General features: G+C 42.3%; 1 protein-coding gene across 1 annotated transcript in view; it reads right to left on the bottom strand.

The window, feature by feature from the left end:
- Positions 1-21,682, bottom strand: part of PTPRE (protein tyrosine phosphatase receptor type E) — a 139,359-nt gene that overhangs the window by 79,468 nt on the left and 38,209 nt on the right. Inside the window, exon 2 of the mRNA XM_087725982.1 lies at positions 6,520-6,542. The gene's annotated coding sequence lies outside the window, so the exon portion shown is untranslated. The remainder of the gene's footprint in view (positions 1-6,519; positions 6,543-21,682) is intronic.

Raw genomic sequence — 21,682 nt, 5'->3', positions numbered from 1 at the left:
CTCTTCAGGAAATTTGATTGTTCATCAACCACCAAAGACTTATTATATGAAAATAATTTAATATGATTTTAACAAATAATAGCAATAACAATGGGTATTTTCATTGGCCCTGGTTCTTTTTGGAGAACTCTGGTTCATACCAAGATACCAGGAGCCAAGGTGGCGCAGTGGTTAAATGCAGCACTGCAGGCTACTGCTAGATCAGCAGTTCAGCGGTTCAAATCTCACCGGCTCAGGGTTGACTCAGCCTTCCATCCTTCCGAGGTGGGTAAAATGAGGACCCAGATTGTTGGGGGCAATATGCTGACTCTCTGTAAACCGCTTAGAGAGGCCTGAAAGGCCTATGAAGCGGTATATAAGTCTACTGCTATTGCTATTGCTATTGCTATACAAGTCAATAAGGAAAATCATATATGCAGTTTTCCCCTACCAGAAATGAAGAGAACTTAGGCTCAATTTTACGCCATAAAAAAGAAGATTATATTGCATGTATCAGATTTTGCAACAGGCCCAACAATAACTTCCTACTCTGTAGCCATTTTAGCCATCCACTTAAGAAGCTGCTTAGCCAAGAAGCTTACAGATGTAAGTGTATTAGTGTTTTACTGCAGACAAAAATAAATACTATGCATATGAAACTACCTTTCCCGGTCTCTTCTCCTACCCTGTGAGTTAAAGCAAATTGGACTTTTCCTTCCCATACCTGTAATTGGAAGTACCTGCTCAGTGTTTATAAAATAATTCTGACTGACTAGCTTCAATTTTTATGGGGAACAAATATAACTTTTGGACTTCAATATAATTTTTCAAATGATTCTGTGGAGTGCAGTTAAAGGATAAAAACACTCTGAGCCTTAAGAATGTGTGTTGATGAAAAGCTCAACCTTACAGTCCTAAATAGTTTTAAATTGTTCTGGAAGAGACAAGAATGAATATGATTCTTAATTCACTATCTCAGCATGACAAATAAATCTTCCAGAGACATCTTATTGAATAGTATATCAATTTAAATATTAATAATGCCAATATAGTCAAGAATGTGTTCCACACTAATCAGTCAAGCTGAGATGAAATACATTTTAATCATTGCTCTTCTGATGCTTCCCACAGAATAATATCAGGTTCCAGGATAATCTTTTGTTTTGGTGGACTAAGATCCATCAAACACATTCTAGTCTTTGTTGGAAGTTTAGAAGTTTAATAAAATTTGTATGCCGCTCACTCCCATTGGGACTCTGGGCGGCTCACAACAAGACAAAAGAAACATTTAAAATTTAAAAATAGAAAATACAAGATTAAAATTCGACATCATCCATTCCATCTAAACGGGGCTGGATATCAATCAACAGCCCTAGGCCTGCCGGAACAGCCAGGTCTTGACGGCTTTACGGAGAGTGGTAAGGGTCCAGATCTCAACGGGTAGATCGTTCCACAGGGCCGGCGCAGCAACAGAGAAGGCCCTCCCACGGGGGGCCGCCAGCCGTCATTGTCCGGTTGACGGCACCCGGAGGAGGCCCAACCTGTGCGATCTTGTTGGTCGTTGGGGGAGGTAAGTGGCAGGAGGCGGTCTCTCAGGTAGCCAGGTCCTAAACCATGTAGGGCTTTAAAAGTAATGACTAGCACCTTGAAGCGCGTCCGGAGACCAATGGGGAGCCAGTGCAGCTCGTGGAGGATGGGTGTAACATTGGTGTATTTAGGTACACCCCATATCGCTCAACATGTATGCATCTACATCTACACACAACTAAGTCTCCTAAGCCAGTAATTTGACATGCTTCACCCTACTTATCTTAGTCAACCATAAATGACATTCAACACCAAAGCTGAGTCTCCAGAGAAATGAAGATAAAAATTCCGAACACAGACATAGAACCTGCAAAGTTTCTTTTAAACAAATTGCAGCTTAAAAAAGAGAAATATAGAAAAATATAAAGAATCAAAGCAATTATCCAACACATTTCAGGTAGGCCTCAACTTGCAACCATAAATGAGCCTAACATTTCTGTTGTCGAGATATTTGCTAAGTGAGTTCTGCCTCATTTTGTGACCTTTCTCATCTCAGTTGTTAAGTGAATCAATGCAGCTGATAAGTTAGTAACACAGTTGTTAAATGAATCTGGATTCCCCATGGACGTTACTTGTCAAAAGGTAGCAAAAGATGATCACATGACTTTAAGGACCCAGCCATAAATATGGCTTTAAGGACTGGTTATAAATATGAACCAGTCGCCAACTATCTGAATTTTGATCACATGATCATGGGGGATGCAGCAAAGGTTGTAACTGTGAAAAACGGCCAGAAGTCAGTGCCACTGTAACGTTGAACAATCATTAAGCGAACCGTTATGAATTGAACATTACCTATATTTTATAATGAAATTGTGATACCAAAACAAACAAAAAGGAAAACATTAAAGTGAAAGGGAGCCTTAAGAAATTAACATACTAACATCGTTGCTCTCTTTCAAATAAATTTATTCCCACTTCAATCTGATTTTGGGAGTTTTGAGTAGCTCTGCCTTTTCTTTATTTACCTGTAGGCCAGTGATGGGTTTCAAAAATTTTTCGAACCTACTCTGTGGGTGTGGCCTCCTTTGTGGGAGTGGCTTGCTGGCCATGTGACCTGGTGGGAGTGGCTTGCTGGCCATGTGTTCTCTCTCTCTCTCTCTCTCTCTCTCTCTCTCTCTCTCTCTCTCCTTCCTTTTGTCTCTCTGTCCCTTTTTCCTTTTTTCTTTCATCTCTCTCTCACTTTTTCTTTCTTTTTTTCCTTTTTTTATTTCTTTCTTCCTTCCTTTCTTTTTCTTTCTCTTTCTCTGTGTGAGTCTGTCTGTCTGTCTGTCTGTCTGTCTGTCTGTGTGTCAGTGATGGGTTTCAAAATTTTTTGGAACCTCTTCTGTAGGTGTGGCCTGCTTTCTGGTGGAACCTCTTCTAACCGGTTCGGTAGATTTGATGAACCGGTTCTACCGAACTGGTGCGAACTGGTAGGAACCCACCTCTGCTGTAGGCATTCTGCTGCCCTGACTGAGCAAGGGACAGAATGATTCTTTTATTTTTCTTTTAGACCGAACAGTTTAAAGTAATCCTTTTTGTTCTTTTAGCATCCTTTAAAAAAAATAAAGATTTTCATTTGGCAATTTTTTTATCATCTCTGCATTATCTGTATATACCTTTCCCTAGTAGGCTCTGCTATCCCGTCTCTTCCACAGTATAATTCTCCTTTTTGATTATTTACTAAACTTTATCCGTTAATATATTGGCTTGTTTTGGTGTTGTAATTTCCCCCCTTCATTACAGTTGTTTCCTGTACTTTCACTGCAAACAACTACTGTGCTTTTAGCATCTTTTAAACCAAACCACTGTGAAGAATCAGTTTCAGGATAAATAAATGAATAAAATAAAAATGAGGAGCAGGGAACTAATATTTAGTCTTGTTAGTCCCATTTCCTTTTCTTGCAAACGTCTGAAAGATCTATGCATTAAAATACTGTTTTCAACAAGACTGAAAAAAAGGAATTTGGAAGCAAATTATACACATTACAGGAAAGTACAGTTAGTACTATAATTAATAAGAAAATGCAAGAATATTAAGAAAAGCACCTTTTAAAAAAATCCATGTAATCAAGAAAATGTCCCGTACTCAGGATCAGATTATTCATCATCATTTACAGATCTGTTCCAAAGGCAAGCTCCCCATATATTATTTGCATAAAAGATCACTCACATATCTCATCTTAGAGCCGAGGTGGCACAGTGGTTAAATGCAGCACTGCAGGCTACTTCAGCTGACTGCAGTTCTGCAGTTCGGCGGTTCAAATCTCACCGGCTCAGGGTTGACTCCGCCTTCCATCCTTCCGAGGTGGGTAAAATGAGGACCCAGATTGTTGTTGGGGGGCAATATGCTGACTCTGTAAACCGCTTAGAGAGGGCTGAAAGCCCTATGAAGCGGTATATAAGTCAAACTGCTGACTGCTATCTTGCTTGTATTTGTTTTTTTCAAGTTTCAACACCCACATCATTTAGTGATAGCACTATAAAATTAAATCAATACTATATTTACCTCCTTTTCATTAATGAAAATTCTTATGAATAACAGCCTGAAGTCCATTTTGCTTCTAAACTGGAAGTAACTCCTTATCAGCAAATTGTTTTTCAGGAAATTCTGGCCAATAGTTCTTTTGAAAAGGCAGACTGGCGGTTTTCTCTGCCTCCTTTTCTTCATCCCTTTCCTTACCCAATTCCATTCTTATAAATGGAAATCTTGACTTCTGCACCCTGCAATAATTGCTTTGTCGTGTGATAAACAATGAAAGAGCTTAAGGGAGTCATCGGAAAGGGCTGTTCTTTTTTAGTGTAAAATATTTCCTCGCCCTTACAGGAATAGGAAGCTTTCATTCTGATCAGTGATTTAAAAATTACTAGCTTTGCAGCTCATAGTCCCTTCCATGCAGCTGCAGATTTTATGCAATTCTTGTTCTTTTTTTTTTTTAAGTATTACGAAATGTCTCGAGTCAAGAAAGGCAGGGGAGAATGAACGCTCCAGAAATACAATATACTACTTGAATCTTCAAGGACAGAAATTCAGATCTTTGATATTTTTCAAACACGGCTAGCAGCTTGCAACAGTTCTTGTGACTTTGATTTTAACTCTGAAGTGTGCACACCACTTTTTCCCAACACTTCCTACATGACTAGCTTAATGGCATGATCAAATTTAAAACTAACTAATTTTTAAACTACTGTAGCATAGTTGTTTACTACCGAAAATAAGACAGAGTTGGCGCAGTGGTTAAATGCAGCACTGCAGGCTACTTCAGCTGACTGTAGTTCAGCAGTTCGGCTGTTCAAATCCCACTAGGCTCAAGGTTGACTCAGCCTTCCATCCTTCCGAGGTGGGTAAAATGAGGACCCGGATTGTTGTTGGGGGCAATATGCTGACTCTGTAAACCGCTTAGAGAGGGCTGAAAGCCCTATGAAGCGGTATATAAGTCTAACTATTGCTATTGCTATTATTTTCTTTTGCCCCACGAAATATGGCCTTGGGCTTATTATAGGGCAGTGGTTCCCAAACTTGGCAACTTTAAGACTTGTGGACTTCAGCTCTGCTCTGCTGGCTGGAGAATTCTGGGAGTTGAAGTCCACAAGTCTTAAAGTTGTCAAGTTTGGGAACCACTGTTATAGGGGAAGGGCTTATTGTTTTGAGGTTGCCAGGCAGTGGCTCCCTTGGGAAAGAGCCAGGCAGAGCCTCAAGGGCGAAGCAGCCATGAGGTGACCACGCTCACAAGCAACCGCCTGACAAACCCCCTCTCCAGCTGGGCAGAGCGCCATTCACTGACCTAGGGGGTATCCCTAAGGCGCCAAGGCACGTGGTGCTCTGCCCGCCCCCCCCCCAGCTCCCACGGCTGGGCACATTAGGGATGGAGCTCTGCCCGGTGGAGAAGGGGGTTGCGCGAGCACCTGTTCCGCCCCCAGCAAGCATGTCTCCCAGCATCACCATGCCCTGGCTCAGCTCTCCCTCGAGAGTCAGGCCGCCGTCACCGCCACCGCGCTCCGAGCATAATTTCTTCTCCAGCTTCCAAACTCCAAAACTCGGCTGCTGAGTCTTCCACAGCCACTCTGTCCAGAGTTCAATTGAAGCCTGTTGTTCCAGGCATTGTGGAGGGACATCCACAACATCACTTACTTTCTCCAGGATGGAGATATACACCTAGGCATCACCAACCTAGTGGCACCTCATCTGTGGCATATCATATTTTTCATACACAACACACACACACAGAGTTTTTTAGAGTTAGAGTTTTATTGATTTGTATGCCGCCCGCTCCCGAAGGACTCCGGGCGGCTTACAATAAAACAAGGGAGGGGGGATAATACAGAAACAACATATTAAAATATACAACAGTCACAATTTCCGAGGGGCTGGATATTTCGAGAGCCACCCGGCCTGCTGGAGCAGCCAGGACTTAACGGCTTTGCGGAAGGCCGGGAGGGTAGTAAGGGTCCGAATCTCCACGGGGAGATCGTTCCAGAGGGCTGGAGCTGCAACAGAGAAGGCTCTCCCCTGGGAAGTCGCCAGCCAACATTGGCTGGCGGATGGAATCCGGAGGAGGCCTAACCTGTGTGATCTAATCGGTCTATGGGAAGTGATCGGCAGGAGGCGGTCACACACACACACACACACACACACACACACAGTAATGGGCTTCAGATCTCTCAGCTGAGATATATAACACTTTTATTTTTAAGTATATCCTGTTGCATGCTTGGGGGTGTGCGTCCATATGTGTGTTTATCCTCAGAATTCACATCTCAACACAACTCAGAATCTAGCTTAATGAATGCAATCTCCACAACTGCTGATCTACAAAATTTAAATATAGTCAAACCGATGTATATAAATAGAGCCCCCAAGCTGTTAACTTTATATAGCAATATGAGATGTCTTTAAAAAAAAAAAAGCAAAACACATTTGAAAGTACAGGTGATTAATTTGTAATTGTTAACTTAAAACAATGTACTCACCTAATGGAAGACAATGCTATAGGCTGCAAAAAGAGAGAGAGAATAGTTTAAAATGTTATTGCTTTCTCCCATTTAAAATACAAAATTGTTTTAAACTCATTATGCATACCATTAATTATACATGCACATGTTTATCTTCAAGTTAATTAGAAGAAACAGTTAATATGCTTTTTTTTAAAATTTGTGCAACCCGAGAGAGAGAAAAAGAACACTTCCCCATGAAATTTGAAACAGTTAAAGGTACTAATTAACAAAGAGATATATATTTGGCTGAACGAACAGCAACATAAATTGACAAAAGAGTTGTTCAAGTAGGGGTTGATCACACGATGAAAAGGGGAAACTGAGATTGCATATATCAACCCCTTTCCTAATGTCACAAAATTGCAGACCACTGGGGCTGAACCTAAAATGGTAAATGCGTTTTATTTACTAATAAACCCAGGAGTTCTCAGTTCAGCTACACTGAGACCTGAAGCGTTATTGTTCTTTTGTGTTTCAGTTGAAACACATTGTGGTGGGCAATCTTACAGAACAAATAGGGCAAGACTGGTGCATCTCTCCCATCTTTTTCTACTCAGGTTGTTTACCAGCACGTTTACTAATCTTTCCAGCATTTTTCACCTCCTCTTGTCTACCACAGCATCTCCCTTTGATACCAAGCATGGCATAGGGCAGGTCAGATGAACATATGAAGATTGGGTTAGGTATACTGCGTGACCTGACAAATGCGTGCACGACAAAAGCGCGCCGACGAAACCGTGGTATGAAAACCATGACATCATCAACGCACCCACAACAGCGTGCCAACAACAGCACACCGACAGAAGCGCGATTTAAGTTAAGGTAAGGGTTAGGTTCAGGGTTAGGTTTAGGGTTAGGTTCAGGGTTAGGTTTAGGGTTAGGTTCAGGGTTAGGTTCAGGGTTAGGTTCAGGGTTAGGTTCAGGGTTAGGTTTAGGGTTAGGTTTAGGGTTAGGTTTAGGGTTAGGTTTAGGGTTAGGTTCAGGGTTAGGTTCAGGGTTAGGTTCAGGGTTAGGTTCAGGGTTAGGTTCAGGGTTAGGTTCAGGGTTAGGTTCAGGGTTAGGTTTAGGGTTAGGTTTAGGGTTAGGTTTAGGGTTAGGTTCAGGGTTAGGTTTAGGGTTAGGTTCAGGGTTAGGTTTAGGGTTAGGTTCAGGGTTAGGTTCAGGGTTAGGTTCAGGGTTAGGTTCAGGGTTAGGTTTAGGGTTAGGTTTAGGGTTAGGTTTAGGGTTAGGTTTAGGGTTAGGTTCAGGGTTAGGTTCAGGGTTAGGTTCAGGGTTAGGTTCAGGGTTAGGTTCAGGGTTAGGTTCAGGGTTAGGTTCAGGGTTAGGTTCAGGGTTAGGTTTAGGGTTAGGTTTAGGGTTAGGTTTAGGGTTAGGTTCAGGGTTAGGTTCAGGGTTAGGTTCAGGGTTAGGTTCAGGGTTAGGTTTAGGTTCAGGGTTAGGTTCAGGGTTAGGTTTAGGTTCAGGGTTAGGTTCAGGGTTAGGTTCAGGGTTAGGTTCAGGGTTAGGTTCAGGGTTGGGTTTAGGTTTAGGTTCAGGGTTAGGTTCAGGGTTAGGTTCAGGGTTAGGTTTAGGTTTAGGGTTAGGTTCAGGGTTAGGTTCAGGGTTAGGTTCAGGGTTAGGTTCAGGGTTAGGTTCAGGGTTAGGTTTAGGTTCAGGGTTAGGTTCAGGGTTAGGTTCAGGGTTAGGTTTAGGGTTAGGTTTAGGGTTAGGTTCAGGGTTAGGTTCAGGGTTAGGTTTAGGGTTAGGTTTAGGGTTAGGTTTAGGGTTAGGTTTAGGGTTAGGTTTAGGGTTAGGTTTAGGGTTAGGTTTAGGGTTAGGTTTAGGGTTAGGTTTAGGGTTAGGTTTAGAGCACGCTTCTGTCAGCGCACTGTTGTCGGTGTGCTTCCGCGCTCATTCGTCAATGCGATTTAGAACTTTTTTTTATGGAATGGAATTGATTTTATTTGTAGGCCGCCCTTTTCCCTGAGGGGACTCAGGGCGGCTCACAGAAACCAGGGAGAGGGGAATACAATACAATACAATACTAAGACAACAACACATAATAAAATAATACGCAACATGCATACAACATTCGGGCGGGGTAATGGTCCTTATCCCCAGGCCTGACGGGCGAGCCAGTTCTTCAAGGCTGTGCGGAAGGCCTGGACGGTGGTGAGGGTACGGATCTCTACGGGGAGCTTGTTCCAAAGGGTCGGGGCCGCTACTGAGAAGGCCCTCCTCCTTGTGGTTGCCAGCCGGCATTGGCTGGCCGATGGAATGCGGAGGAGGCCTAATCTATGAGATCTTATAGGCCGTAGGGAGGTAATTGGCAGAAGGCGGTCTCTCAAGTATCCAGATCCACTGCCATGTAGGGCTAGAAAACTTGCGGTTTTCTCGCTGCGGTTTCGTCGGGCACGCTTTTGTCGAGCGCGCATTTGTAGGTGAACTGGTATACTGATGTGAAGGATGTTCATCTGATATGGCAAACATATATCAGATGATATATGACAACGGCAAACATATATCAGATGATATCAGATGGTCTTTTTAGCAAAACAAAATACAGATTGAAACTCTCTCTTCCACCTACAAGAAAGTAGCTATTAGTCTGTTAGACTGTGTAGGTAGGAAAAAGATTGGAACTCATTTCACTATAAATAGATTTCCATCTGATGCACCGTGGTTTTCGGAATTCTTTTTTTTTTCCCAATGACTTCTTTAGATTTTGCTTTTAATTTTTTTTTTACAACAAATCTGCTTAAGTGAGTTAAGTGAGTTTTTGTACCCAGCCACTGAAGTTGTCTGCTGCAGTCTGTTGATTTCCCAAGCAAGACAAGTCTGACTTCTAATGAAACATAACAAAATCTAGGCCAAGAATAATTTATCCTACCTGAATCCAAAAGATACCACACCTAATTGCATGCACTAAGATAAGATATATTTGGAATTATGCTTCTCAAAATAAGAGTAAGAGTATGAAAAATAGTGTGGTATGCACAAAAAATCTAATATACAAAGGAAGAGGAAAATCAGCTTTGTTTTGTCCTATGGGACCTACCAGTTCCTTATGTTCTAAAGCAGGAATAGCTATGATGTCTGATCCATGACAGATATTGGCAACGTGGAATTATTTTGCATAAGCAAGCTTATACCTTCTTTTAAAGAATAGCAATAGCAGTTAGACTTATATACCGCTTCATAGGGCTTTCAGCCCTCTCTAAGCGGTTTACAGAGTCAGCATATTGCCCCCAACAACAATCCGGGTCCTCATTTTACCCACCTCGGAAGGATGGAAGGCTGAGTCAACCCTGAGCCGGTGAGATTTGAACAGCCGAACTGCAGAACTGCAGTCAGCTGAAGTAGCCTGCAGTGCTGCATTTAACCACTGCGCCACCTCGACTCAAAGAATAGATATAGTATTCCCAATAGTGACCATAGTGTACCAGTATTTATAAATAACTCAAAGCAGCAAACATATCCAACACCCATTTTTTCCCACAACAACCAGCTATGATTAATAGGTTGGGTAGATGAATTATATCAGTAATAAACAACTATAAACTTGGTCTAAAAATATAAATTTACCCCCTTCCAAGATCCCTAGCCTACCATGATATGAACAATATACAGGTAGTCCTCGACTTATGACAACAGTTGAGCCCAAAACTTCTGTTGCTAAGCAAGACAGTTAAGTGAAATTTGCCACATTTTACAACCTTAAGTGAATTGCTTCCCCTATTTAGTTAGTGACATGGTTGTGTTCTGTCCCCCCTTCCCCGCTCGTCAACAAATGGCCGGCAAACAAACTTAAAAGGAACTTTCTTTATCAGTTCTCGGCTCAGACTGGCTTCGAGCCCAAAAATAACATAAATACAGTCTCTGACCAGATACCGGAATGAAAAACAAATCTTTCTTACGGCAACACAAGTTGAACAAAACGAAAGCAAAGCACTTCTTCCAAAGTCTCTAAGAATCAGGGTTACAGAAATCAAAGCACTTCTCCAAGTGTATCTTACATCCACGATTGATAATCCATCAATGTTGAACGAACCAAGGAACGTTGACTCCTGCAACCAGGGTGTGGCACCATCCGTCCTTTTATCCCCAGAACACGCCACTCCCTAGCCCCAGCTGCAGTGTTAATCTTGCATCCTGAAAAGACTCACAGAAGACATCTGCTGAGTCACAACAGGTTGTTAAGTGAATCTGGCTTCTCACTGACTGTGCTTGTCAGAAGCTCGCAAAAGATGATCACCTGCCTTAGGGACACAGCAACCATCATGAATACATGCCAGTTGCCAAGCTTCCAAATTTTGATCACATGATCATGGAGATGCTGCAACGGTCATAATTATGATAGATGGTCAAAAGTCACTTTTTTCCACGCCATTGTAACTTTGAATGGTCACTAAACAAATTATTGTACCAGTATATGTGAATTGAGCTACTCACAGATACAACTCTAAATACCCTTTAGAATATAAAACTCTAAAAAATATCCCTTGTAGTTTTCAAAAGCCATGGCCCCTTAATTTCCCTTCATTTCTTAATGCCTTATGAAAAGATTGTGACCCGTCAAAACCGCGTTCCACAAAAGCACGGTCGACGAAAGCGCGTATGTGACGTCATCACAGCGCGACGAAAAAGATCGAAAAATTGAAATAAAAATTAAATTACAGCAAGCCGATTCACATAAAGGTAAGGGTTAGGTTTAGGGTTAGGGTTAGGTTAAGGGTTAGGGTTAGGTTTAGAGCGTTAGTGTTACGTTTAGCGTTAGGTTAAGGGTTAGCGTTAGGTTTTTCGTTAGGTTAAGGGTTAGGTTTAGGGTTAGGTTTAGGGTTAGGTTTAGGGTTAGGTTTAGGGTTAGGTTTAGGGTTAGGTTTGGGGGGGTTAGGGTAAGGTTTTCGCTTTATTTTTACATTTTTCGATCTTTTTCGTCGCGCTGTGATGACGTCACATACGCGCTTTCGTCGACCGCGATTTTGTCGTCCGCGGTTTTGTGGTGGAACCGAAAAGATAGCGATAGACTTATGTACCACTTCAAAGTCCTCTTCACAGAGAGTTGTAAAGCTATGTTTACAGAATCAGCATATTGCCCCCAACAATCTGAATCTTCATTTTTTTTTTTTTTTTTTTAACAGAACTTTTTTTATTTTTTTCTTTAAAAAAAAACAACACAAATATATCATCATTTGTCAATCATTAAAACATTGAAGTACAATTTTTTTTTGTGTGTACCCCTCTCTCCCTCCACCCCCCCACCCCCCCTCCTCCTTCCCCCCCCCCCGACTTCCCAGAACCCGTACACGGTATAGAATTTTAACTAACACAGTCTAAAATCTATTGAGAAAAAAGAAATAAAGAAATTAATGACATTCTAGATTGACCTTAGCTTCTTCTTACTGAACTAACTTTAAACAATTTAAATCATTTCTGATCTTAAGCATAGGCTAACTGGAATTTCTTAGTCCCGTATTTATTTTGTATATAGTCAATCCATTTTTTCCAGTCTCGTTTATATCTCTCATTTGAATGATCTTTGAGATATGCCGATATTTTAGCCATTTCAGCTAAGTTTGTTACTTTCAATGTCCATTCTTGAATTGTAGGCAAGTCTTCCTTCTTCCAATATTGCGCCACCAACAGTCTTGCTGCAGTTATCAGGTGCAGAGTCAAATTGGTCTCTACCACTGTAAAGTCAGTACATATACCTAGTAAAAATAACTGAGGACTAAACTTTATCCTTCTTTTAAAAACATTTTGCATGACCCACCATATTTTTATCCAAAATGCTTTAACCTTTTGGCAGGTCCACCATATATGATAATATGTAGCATCGAGAGAACCACATCTCCAACATTTAGGCTGTACATTCGGATACATAGAAGCCAACTTTTTAGGATCTAAATGCCATCTATAGAACATCTTGTAAAAATTTTCTCTCAGATTTTGAGCTTGTGTAAATTTCACATTTCTTACCCAGATTCTTTCCCATGTATCCAACATTATTGGTTCCTCAATATTTTGAGCCCATTTTATCATACAATCTTTAACTAATTCTGTTTCCGAATCCATCTGTATCAATACATTATATATCCTCTTTATATGCATTAAGCTTTGATCTCTTATTTGTTTAAACAAATTATCCTCAACTTGAATAAAACCAATTTTTTGATCTATTTTCCACCTAGCCTGTAATTGCCCATACTGGAACCATGTTTGAACTACCTTCTCCTCTTTTAATACCTCTAAAGATTTTAATTGTAATACCCCCCTTTCCGAGGTAAGAAGCTGTCTGTAGGTAATTCTGTCCTGTTTTTGTGCTGTATTCATATTTTCAATTGCGTGTCTAGGAATTGCCCACATGGGTATCTTGTCATTTAATTTATATTGATATTTCTTCCAGACCCGCAATAAAGCATTTCTTAAAATATGACTTTTAAAGTTCTTATCCAATTTTTTGTTGAATAACAGGTAAGCATGCCAACCAAATACCAGATCGTGTCCCTCAATGTTCAATATTCTATCATTGGTTAAGTGAATCCAGTCACTAATTACAGATAATACCACTGCATCATAATATATTTTTAAATTAGGTAGTTTCAATCCTCCTCTCTCACGTACATCTTGCATTATTTTCATCTTTACCCTCGGCTTCTTTCCTGCCCACACAAATTTGTTGATACCCTTCTGCCATTCTAAAAGGTTCGCATCTTTTTTAAGTATAGGTAACATTTGGAAGAGAAATAAAAATTTTGGTAAAATGTTCATTTTCACTGCCGCTATCCTACCCAGCAAAGATAAGTGCAATTTCTCCCATTTTTTCATCTCTGTCTGTATGCTATGCCAAAGTGGTTCATAATTATGCTTATATAATTTCCCATTTGAAGTTAAAATGTTAACTCCAAGATATTTAACTTTTTTAACTACCTCACATCCTAGCATCACTCCTAATTCTTCCTTTTGTTTAATATTCATATTTATAGCTAATATTTTGGTTTTTCCTAAGTTTATTTTAAAGCCCGACACTTGACCATATTGATTAATCATATTCATTAAAACCATACTAGATTCCTGCGGTTGTTCCAATATTATGACCAAATCATCCGCAAAAGCGCGGACTCTATATTCTTGCTGCCTAGTCTTGATCCCTTTTAAACCATCCAAGCCCCGTATTTTATTCAACAATACTTCCAAAGTTATAATAAACAATAATGGGGACAAAGGACAGCCCTGTCTTGTACCTTTTCCAATTTGAAAAGAGTCTGTTAGACTTCCATTGACTATAATTTGTGCTGTTTGCTGTTGGTATATTGCTTTAATTGACTGTAGAAAATTATCTCCTATCTGCATTTTTTGCAGTATCTTCAACAGAAATTGCCAGTTAACTCGATCAAAGGCCTTCTCAGCATCCAAAAATATAAACGCAGCAGGGATCTGGTTGTTCTTTCCCAAATATTCTAATGCATTAATAATTAATCTAACATTACTTTTCATCTGTCTCCCTTGTATAAAACCTGTTTGGTCCGTGTGTATCAATTGTTGAATGACCAACATTAACCTATTTGCTAATATTTTAGTAAAAAATTTATAATCTACATTCAGTAATGAAATAGGTCTATAATTTTTGGGTTGAGTAGTATCTTGTTCTTCTTTGGGTATCAAAGATATAAACGCTGTCTTCCAAGATGGAGGGACTTTACCTTCCGTTTGAATCATATTAAATAATTCTCTAAGAGGTTCTACCATTTCTAACTGTAAGTTTTTATAGTAAACCGCTGTCAAGCCATCTGTACCTGGTGCTTTCCCTAACTTTAATTGCTTAATTACCTGCAGGATTTCCCCCGAGGTTATTGGTTGATTCAATTTTTGCCTGTGTTCTTCTCTAACTGAAGGTATTTTCTCTTTGTCTAAATATTTGTCTATGTCTAAACCATTAATTTTATCCCCTTTATACAGTTCTGTAAAAAATTCCCAGAAAGCCTTTTGAATCTCTTCCTGTTGAAACACCTCCTTCCCTCTGTAAAACAGTTTAGATATATTTCGAGTTTTCCTTTTTTTCCTAATCTGATAAGCTAACCATCTGCCAGGTTTGTTTGCATTACAAAAAGTATTGTGTTTTGCATATAATAGATTAGTAGCCACCTGGTCAGAGATCAACATGTCAAATTGAGATTTTAATATGTTAATAGCTTCCTTAACCTTTGTATCGTCTGGGTTCATTGTTAACTCCAGCTCTTTTCTCTTAATTTCCTCTTCCAGTTCTGTTCGTTTTAACCCTTGCTTATTTCTATGTGTTTTATTTATATTCATCAAAACTCCTCTCATATACGCGGTAAGCTTTGTCAATTTGCCAGCCTTGATTGGTCCCTGGTCTTCCCATCAGGCGGTCAAAAGCTTCCGATAGGATCTGTTTCAGGTTCTCCTGTTTCTCCTCACGCAGCCCCCTTACTCTTAATGCGAACTCCATTTGTCGGTACTGTATCATAATAATTTCTTTTTCAGCATTTTCCACTTTTTGTTCCACCACCTCTGTTTTCAATGTCAAGTTAGCATTGGCATCATTAAGAATCTGAATCTTCATTTTACCAACCTTAGAAGGATAGAAGGCTGAGTCAACCTTGAGTCGCTCAGGATCGAACTCCTGGCAGTAGGAATGCAGAGTTAGCTAAAGCAATGGCACCAAACCACAAGGCTTTAAAATTTATAGATGAAGCTATCAAAGCCACAGAGTTTATGTTGGTTCCAGAATCTGAAGACATGTGATTCTCAAGGATACAAGGAAGATTCCATTTTCACATACCTTACTATGAGCTTACCAATAGTATCTAAATAACCTCCATGAGACAAAATGATTGACTATACAGACGATATATCTGATTCAGGGTTGTTTGCTTTAAAGTTTTAGGAATGTTTGTATGCTTCTCCAAAATGCAGCCTTCAGGATTTATTTGTCCATTTATTTTTCAAGGACATAACATTCTAGATTTTTATCTACCTATGAAAAACTTCCAAAAAAACTTCTAGAAAAACTTCCAAAACATTGTTTGACAGAACATTGTTTGACGGAAAGAACGTTGGACTTATCTGAACGTGTCTTTTCAGGGGAAGAGAGGGAGTGGTCACATGTGGGTATTCTCAAAGCCTGATTGGTCCAAAGCCACGACGACCACTAGGGCCGTCTCCGCTACCACCTTCCTGAGGGTCCCAGGGATGAGAGGGATGGGGAGAGGCATAGAGCAGGCCCGGAGGCCACCTGCTTCGGAAGGCACCTGTGCCCTCTGCAGATCGGGTCTGGAACCGGTGAAGAACCTTGGCAGATGTGAATTTGCTGGCGTGGTGAAGAGGTCCACCAGAGGGATGCCAAACCTCCCGAAACAAGGACAGGTGGAGCTGCCACTCGCCGTTGTCCAGGGTCGCTCGACGCAGCCAGTCCGCCTGATGGTTGGATAGGCCGGAAATGTGCTCCGACACCAAAGACGACAGGTGCCGCTCCACCCAGGCGCCGATCCTCAGGGCCTCTAGCCAGAATGGAAGAATGGAAGGAAGGAGTATTGAAGAAGTTTTCTCTCAGTCTTTGGACCAATCAGGCTTTGAGAATACCCACACGTGACCCCTCCCTCTCTTCCACTGGAAAAGCATAAAAACACACCATTTTCCTTCGTATATCCAGATCTGATTTTGTGTGAGAAAGAGTAGCAAAGGAAAAAATATTTTAATCTAATGTAACCTCTAATTACAATATCCTCCCTTCCTTCCCTCCCTTATAACTCCAATAAAATCTGAACAAAACCCACAAGTTTTTAAAATTATGTAATCCTCCTTTTTTTCCTCTTTCTACTGAAAATAGGCCAAGAAATTAAGTCACAGAGGTCTGTGGAATTAGGATGATACCAGTCCAAACTCTAAAATAATCTGTAGCAATGCATCTACTTCAGGGGTGGGTTTCTCGCCCCGTTCCAACCGCTTCGGTTGGAACGGGGCCGGCGGCGTCCTCGTGCACGCGCTCAGTGCACACATGCGTACTAGCGCCTGTGCGATGCTCAAGCTGCTCCTGGAGGATCGCGCAGGCGCTGTATGCGTTCTGCGCATGCGTGGAAGCGCAGCACTCGTCAAAACCGGGTAAGAAACGCGGGCGGGCGGGTGGATCCTTCGGCGTTCCCGGAAGTTACTTACTTCCGGGTTCGCCGACCAACCGGTTCGCGGGGACCGCCGCGAACCGCCTGAAACCCACCCCTGATCTACTTTATTATGAGTGTTACAGAATTTATCTATTTTGGAGGTTGTTACTCTGCAGGACACCTGATTCAGTAATTTCAGCTGCATTTGCAGCACGCCAAAAGACATGGAGCTAAAGCTCATTTAGCAATCATTCTGTATTATGAAGTTTAACAAGCTGAAAATAGTTCCAGTAACTGGTGAATTGAATGAAATTGATTAGCTCTTCCCTTCCTATAACACAACTGCCCTCATTGCGTACAGAATTCTCTTTAAGTCCCAATGTGCTCTCATCCCTTTGCAAAACCTCTGAGTGACTAACCTTCAATTTGAGAGAAGCAAATGTCCCACATATACAATTATGAAGGTGATTTCTACAGGCCCAAATCATTTAGGTACACAACCATGTAATTACGGTTGATTGTTATGCAATATATAAAGAGCATTTCTGTAAAAAAAAACTACTTAATATCTCAAGTGAAAATAAAATGCAATAGCCCATTTTCAATTCCAATATTTCCATTAACCTTTTAGCAATAGCAATAGCAATAGCAGTTAGACTTATATACCGCTTCATAGGACTTTCAGCCCTCTCTAAGCGGTTTACAGAGTCAGCATATTGCCCCCAACAATCTGGGTCCTCATTTCACCCATCTCGGAAGGATGGAAGGCTGAGTCAACCTTGAGCCGGTGAGGTTAGAACCGCTGAACTGCAGATAGCAGTCAGCTGAAGTGGCCTGCAGTACTGCACTCTAACCACTACGCCACCTCGGCTCACTAAGTGTTCCCCCCACACACACATACTGTTTTGGAAGCCTGAAATTCCCAGGTTAGCTTTGGAAAGTAGACTAGAAATCCTAGATTTTATTCATGCTCCTTTTATAGCATACAGGAATATAAACCAAATTTCCAGTCCATTATTTATCAGTGCCACAGGTGGTAGATGAGAGCCACTTTGGTATGGTCCTAGCATAGAAACCAGGAGACTGAGTTCTATTCCTGCAATAGGTATGAAGCCAGTTGGAAAATATTATTCTTTGAAGTACAAAAGAAATCACCAATAACGTTGTCTTTTGATCTCTAATTATGCAATTTAAAGTCTTATGAAGAGTTTTGATATATCAGATAAGAACTGAAAGGTTAGCAATTAGGCTTAAGTGAAATAAGGAAGAAAAGTTATCCCTAATGTATTGATATCAAAACTAGTCCTTGTTTCTAGAATTGGGGAAATATACAAGCAAATTATTCAGTTTTACAGAAAGATTTGTGTTCATATGGAACAATATAGTAAAAAATATGTTCTATAATCTTACATTATTTGGTTTACATAGACTCACATTAAAATGAGATTTTGCATGTGTAAATTTACACAGTTCTCTTGACTTACAAGATATTTTTTCCATCAAAAGTAAGCTCAGCTGTTTAATACATTATCTTGGAGAATTACACATTCTATATAAAGGCCCATATCTTTTCTCCTCTGTGTCCCTTGCTCAAACATACACAGAGGTCAGAAAGAAAGAAAGAAAGGAAGTAATTACTAAACTTCCTGATTCCAAGCAGATGTTTCCTGGAACAGAGTCATGATGACATTTATGTAGGTAAGATACTTAACCTGGTAAAATGTGGCTAGAGTGTTCTATGAGTACTGTGTTCCCTAGATCTTGTACCGTATTTTCACGACCAAAAGCCGCACCGGATTAAAAGCCGCAGTATCAATTAACGTTAATTTTTTTAACTTTTTCCACATATAAAGCGCACCGGGTTATAAGCCGCACATTTCCCGACGCTTCTGGACATCGCGAGGAGCGGCACGAGGGTTCTTGGCGCTCCGGGGGGCGCCGAGGGCGGCTGGGAGGGGCGCGCGGCTTGGTTTCTCCTCCCTGGACGTCGCAGCGGCGGCCCCGGGCTCACCGATCTCTGTGTTTTTCGCATCGGGGCATGCTCTTGCAGCGCGCCCCGATGCGAAAGGCACCGGGATCGGTGAGTTTGGGGCTGCTGCTGCGGCGTCCAGAGAGGGGAGGCCGGGCCGCGCGCCTCTCCCAGCTGCTTTCGGTGCTTCCTGGAGCGCCGGGAGCCACAGATGTCCAGAAGCGGCTTTTGGGGCTGGTGGGGATTGGATTTCCGGCTCGGTGGCCCCTGTCGCTTCTGGACGTCTGTTGCGGTGGTGGGGAGCCGAGGAGAGTGTGGAGGGGAGCGTGCGACGGTTCTTGGCGCTCCGGGAGGCGGGAGAGGCGCGCGGTTTGATTTCTCCTCCCTGGACGTCGCCCGATCTCTGTGTTTTTCGCATCGGGGCGTGCTGCAAGAGCATGCCCCGATGCGAAGGGCGCGGGGATCGGTGCGCTTGGGGCTGCTGCTGCGGCGTCCAGGGAGGAGAGGCCGGGCCGCGCGCCTCTCCCGCTTCCCGGAGCGCCGGGGGCCGTCGCCCGCTCTTCTCCGCGCTCTCCTCGGCTCCTCACAGCTGCGGTGGACGTCCAGAGGCGACAGGGGCTGTCGAGCTGGGGGTCCGGTCCCCATTGGCCCCAGGGGCCGCTTCTGGACATCTATTGCAGTCGCGAGGAGCAAAGCAGCTGGGAGATCTTTTTCCACATATAAAGCGCACCGGGTTATAAGCCGCACTGCCGATTTTGGATCAAAATTTAGGATTTTTAGTGCGGCTTATGGTCGTGAAAATACGGTATACACACATGGATTTCAGTTCACTACAAATAAATTCTGGAATTTTATAATTATACTTAAAGCCAGCTATTTGCAAATAACCCCAATCCCTCGTTAAAGAATTATCTCTCTAGTCTTCAAGTGGGGTGACCGCAATTATTCCCTCATAAAAATAAATAAATCCCTCAAGCATCCTCATTCTTCAGAGTCCAAAAGTCTGACCTCATTCAACAGCTTGGGCTTGCGAGGTGACTGCAAATAGAACTGTTGAAGGAAATGTGGCATGTATATTGTTATGGTTGGTTTCTGGTTTATTAAACTTGTATGCCGCCCTATTCCCAGATGGGACTCAGGGCGGCTAACAAACTAATAGGGAAAGAGGGTAACACAACAAAAGCAAAACAAGACAAACAATTACAAAAAACATATTAAAACTCCGCGACAGGCGCACCAATTCGAGTGGGGCTGGGAACTCATCAGCCCCAGGCTTGCCGGAACAGCCAGGTCTTAACGGCTTTGCGGAAGGCCAGAAGGGTGGTGGGGGTCTGAATCTCCACGGGGAGATCGTTCCAGAGGGCCGGAGCAGCCACAGAGAAGGCCCTCCCCCCCGGGGGGGGGGGTCGACCGTCGACACTGGCTAGCTGATGGAACCCGGAGGAGGCCTAATCTGTGGGATCTAATTGGTCGTAGGGAGGTAATTGGCAGGAGGCGGTCTCTCAAGTACCCAGGTCCGATACCATGTAGGGCTTTAAAAGTAACGACTAGCACCTTGAAACGCACCCGGAGTCCAATAGGCAGCCAGTGCAGCTCACGGAGGATAGGTGTAACGTACTGAGGTGCACCCACGATCGCTCGCGCAGCTGCATTCTGGACAAGCTGAAGTCTCCGAATGTTCTTCAAGGGCTGGCCCATGTAGAGCGCATTACAGTAGTCCAGTCTTGAGGTCACGAGGGCGTGAGTGACTGTTCTGAGTGCCTCCCGGTTCAGGTAGGGCCGCAATTGGTGCACCAGGTGAACCTGGGCAAATGTCCCCCTGGTCACAGCTGACAAATGGTGTTCTAAGGTCAGCTGAGGATCCAGGAGGACTCCCAAATTGCGAACCCTGTCTGAGGGGCGTATAATTTCACCCCCCCAGCCTGAGAGATGGAACACTCCATGTATATGACATTGGTTGCCTCCCACTAGCAGTGAACACTTGCGTAGCCCTTTAAAGAATAAAATAATCCAATCTGACACAATTTTTCTTTTGCTCAGCATTTTTCCTGGATGTTTGCAAAGTCCTCTTGCTTTTGTTCTGTACCCAGATCTACATATAGCAAAACAATCAGAACACAATGCAGTAAGTTTTGTTGATCAGCAAGCTTGTTGCAAAACATGGTTATGAGCATGACTAAGAGGGAATGACTGACCCATAGTCACTTAGCTGGCTTTGTGGGAAGGCTAGAACTTGGTTCTTCTCATTCTCCCCACAGCACTCTACCCACTATAGACTATACCATGCTGTCTCTTCTTATTAGGGTTACAGAAGTCTGGAAAAAGGAGGACATGTTCTGCGCGTGGTACTGATAGCCTTAAAATCAAGTATCTTGACTTTCTTGAGTATCTACAACATATCTCTTCTTGAGCAGTTTTTTCTCCTGGTGCTGAACATTCCCCTAATAAGTTCTAAGTGCAAGTAAACAAGCTCAGCTGTGACCATAATTAGTTAATTAGTACCCTCCCACTAGGTTAACTCTGCCTGAAACTGACAAGACCTCAATGAGCCGAGGTGGCGCAGTGGTTAGGTTGCAGTACTGCAGGCCACTTTAGCTGACTGTTATCTGCAGTTCAGCGGTTCTAATCTCACCGGCTCAAGGTTGACTCAGCCTTCCATCCTTCCGAGGTGGGTGAAATGAGGACCTCCAGACTGTGGGGGCGATATGCTGACTCTGTAAACCGCTTAGAGAGGGCTGAAAGCCCTATGAAGCGGTATATAAGTCTAACTGCTATTGCTATTGCTAATGAGTTATACATTTAAGATTTTTGCCTCTTAACCAGCTCAAGCACTATTGGGGGGGGGGGGGGAAACAGCCTTTCTGATTCTAAAAAAAATATTCATCTAAATGTAGATTTAAGTACATGGGGGGCAGTTTTTCACTATAATTTTTAAGGGTTCCTCCTCCCCTCCAATTATCCATGTCCTCCTTTGAATTTTCACATTTGAATTCCTGATCCTCCTGAGTTGAAACTTTAAAATCTCTTCCACCTTAAATTCCTCTCCTCCCCCTCCAATATAATAGTGTGG

This window comes from Thamnophis sirtalis, unplaced genomic scaffold, assembly GCF_051295495.1.
Source record: "Thamnophis sirtalis isolate CommonGarterSnake01/CBP01778 unplaced genomic scaffold, rThaSir2_p1.2 scaffold_11, whole genome shotgun sequence".
NCBI classification, from domain to species: domain Eukaryota; kingdom Metazoa; phylum Chordata; class Lepidosauria; order Squamata; family Natricidae; genus Thamnophis; species Thamnophis sirtalis.
Note: the sequence above shows the minus strand (reverse complement) of the source record. Positions and strands in the feature narration are given on the sequence as shown.